We start from the raw sequence: 3,463 nt of genomic DNA, 5'->3' as shown, positions 1-3,463 counted from the left end.
TACTTTGTTTTATTTTACAACAGCAATTGGCTTTCTCTATTTTAAATTAATGTGAAAGTTGATTTATTAACAAATAATAATATATAGAGACTAATGTAGCGTAATCATAGTTGGGTGAGATTGATGAAAATCTTAAAAGTGCTATAAACATCAGGCAAATTAGCAGTAGTTATATTTAATTTAAAAAGTAGCTGATCGTAGCTTATATCAAAGTGGAGCAGCGCTCCTTTGTTATTTATTTTTGAAGGTTCAGTACGGTGATGTATGTCTGCCATTCTGTCAAGTGTACGAAGATCTTTAACATCCATCGTATTCGCCAAATTTTCGTTTTTGAATTGAAGTCTGAAGAAGAGGTATATCAAACTTATCTTTAGATAAAACGTATTTATAGTTTTTATTTGACTCGCACTTGTACTATTTTTTTAAAACATAAAAAGCACCATTTAATGAATGATTTTGTATATTTGCTATTTTATTACCATACGAAAATAATTGAGTATCATTAGCTTTCCTAATATTAGTAGAAATTTCAAGTTGTTCAATTTCATTAGCGATAAATTTTTTATAACAGTCTATATCGGACAATGTGGTCGCTTTACAAATAAGTATCTTTTCGTTTGTCGGTGTTTTATCCGAAGTTGTTCCATTCCCATTCTTATCTAAGACATCCATTCTCATCTTCTTACAAGTAACATTCGGTGTGTCAAATTCCAGTGGTCTTGATTTCCTAGGGTTTTCTGAAGATGCTTCATTTCTTATATTAGTTGTAATTTGTTTACAAGGTTTGACAAGAATATACGTATTAGTTGGTACTGTTTTCTCAGATTTTCCTGTGATCATTCTATCTTTGTTTGCCTTTAAACTTTTATTTTCTTCTTGTTTCAAATCAAAATTGCATTTTTCTAAAACAGGTTCGGTTTTGTGCGGTGATTTGACAAGCATATATGTGTTGGATGATTCTGATTTTTCATTTTTGCTTGTGCTCAAATTTTTATTGTTTTCAACGTCGCTTTTTTCTAAAATTCGTTCAGTTTTCGATTTGGGTAATGATTTGACAATAATATACTTTTTAGATGGTTCTAATTTGTCTGTGATTGCATTAATATCGGATTTTTTTAAAATTGGTTCTGTTTTGGATTTGTCTACGCTCAAACTTATATTTTTATCTTTGTTAAAGTAATCAATATTGCACTTCTTAGAACTTATTTTACTTTTAGATTCTTGTGCTGATTTGACAATAATATACGTTGAATTGGTAGGTTTTTCCATCATCGCGCTATTTTTATTTGCCTCTATGTTCAAATTTTTACTGCCTTTTTCCAAAATTGATTCAGTTTTATCTTTGCATTCTAAGGTATTGTATGCATCTTTGCATTCGGTTGAAATAACCAATTCTTCTTCGAATTCTATTTCGTCCGAGAGTAATTCAACTTTATATTCATCCATACCTGCGTTGCATTGTTCCAAGATAGTTTCAGTTGTGCTTCTAGATGTCGATCGTGCTGCCTCTAAAGCCGGTTTGATATTATTAATTATATTCTTAACGACTCTCAACTCTTTTTCTGTCGTTAATTCGTTTATAATATTCAAAACTTCACTTTTAAGAGCTTCTAGCTGCACATCAAAAGGCTCTACTGGAAGTTCTACTATAGGCGAAGAGTCAGGTTCTATCGTAGGTGAAGAATCAGGTTCTACTGTAAGCGAAGATTCATCTTCTATCATAGGCGAAGAGTCAGGTTCAAATTCAGTAGATTGCAAGTCAAAAGTCTCTCCATGTTCTTGTAGCGAGTGTTTGGCTCTATTCCGTTTGATGTTATTAAGATGCTTCTTAGTAACGAATTCCATGTGTTTGAATCTCGAATCCGGTCCTGCGTTTCGGATCTCTTCCAATATATCATCAGGTGATATGTTTGCTGCTATTTTATCATATAACAATTGCCGCTGAAGATTTGTGAGAGTTAAGCATTCTTTATTGTCAACGTGACCTACATGAGTTCCTAAAAACATAGCAGTACATTTTCCGTTACGTTTTATCGACACATTTATCGACGCCGGACAGTATACTGCACTTTTAATACTACGACTTTTCCTCACGCGTTTTACTTCCTTACTCTTTTTACTAGTTAAGAGTCTTCTATTGCAAGTGAAATAGTAATTTGTGATGCCGCCGACTAATTCTTTTTCGTTACATTTCATATATCTAGACTTTGTCTCCTGCTCCATTATTTCTTTCCAAGAGTAAAACTCTTCGAGCCCAGCAAAGTTATAATAAACGCGCTCCATATTTATGCCGTGTTCTTTTTTAAAATGCGTTTTGATACCCAGACTGGTGAACGTATTATCGTCTTCACACAATGCACACTTGTGCTTGTGTAAAAAAGATTTTTCCATTATGTCTTTGTGTTTACGTTTCTTATGATATAACACGCGATCTCGACTCTGAAATCCGATATTGCAAAAATTACATTTAAATTCTGGATATCTTTTCAAGTCTTCTAAATGATCCGGGTGCTTTGTGTTGTAGTGTTTCTTCAATTCTTCCAGAAACGGAGAGCGATATTTACATTTCAGACATTTTAATTTTTGTTTACAATACATAGTTGAATTTGTATTTCAATTACATACGATAAACAAAGGCGAAGAAAGCGCACGCCTGGCGTTTGACAGCGCAACAGTGAGTGTTGCAAGTATTAAAAATTTTCATTTTGATTGCTGATTCTTCTGTCAGTATATTTCATTTATGAAATTCAGGGATTATGAAATATTATGTGCTCACTAATAAATATGTTGTACTTTAAATTTAATTTTAAACACCATTATTGTTTATATATTTATAAAAATCACTAATTTTGCTTATTAAAAAAATTAAAATAATATCTTGAAGAATAAACAGTATGTATTTTTTGCTACTTAATTATTTTAAATAAAAACAATTTTTATATATGTATATATATAGGCAATGTATGCACTGTAAAATCACTGCAATTATAGTACACACAAAATAGTTTATCAACAATTTAAAACTATTTATAGAGTCATTTAATTGAGGAAAAGGCATGTTTGGGCATTTGCTTTCCCCCTTTAATTTGCCCAGAAAATAAATGAATCGTAATAAAATCGAAATCGAAACGTCAACTGACTGTCCAATTTTTGCGCCCTTCACTGGAAAAAACTGAAATTACGTTTATGTTTCTAAATTAAATATTCTGGAGCTATCCCTCAAAGAAATCTTAAAAAAACGGCCTCCAATCTATTCCGAAAATATGTCATTTTAGTAAAATCATATCGGAATACATTTTCACCAATAGATTGTGTTTGTATAATCGAGCGTAAAACGAGACCATGCTTTGTCTTTATGTCATTATTTATGCACGCACACAAGTGCATTTCCTACTCAGACGCGATGACGCCAAGCACGCGCGACTTCTCAAACGTTCGCAATAAGACACAATATATTTTTGTA

Source organism: Plectrocnemia conspersa, unplaced genomic scaffold (genome assembly GCF_051122295.1).
Source record: "Plectrocnemia conspersa isolate PC_06_02 unplaced genomic scaffold, ASM5112229v1 ptg000001l, whole genome shotgun sequence".
Taxonomy (NCBI): Eukaryota; Metazoa; Arthropoda; class Insecta; order Trichoptera; family Polycentropodidae; genus Plectrocnemia; species Plectrocnemia conspersa.
The sequence above is the reverse complement of the archived record's forward strand: the minus strand, read 5'-3'. Positions refer to the sequence as shown.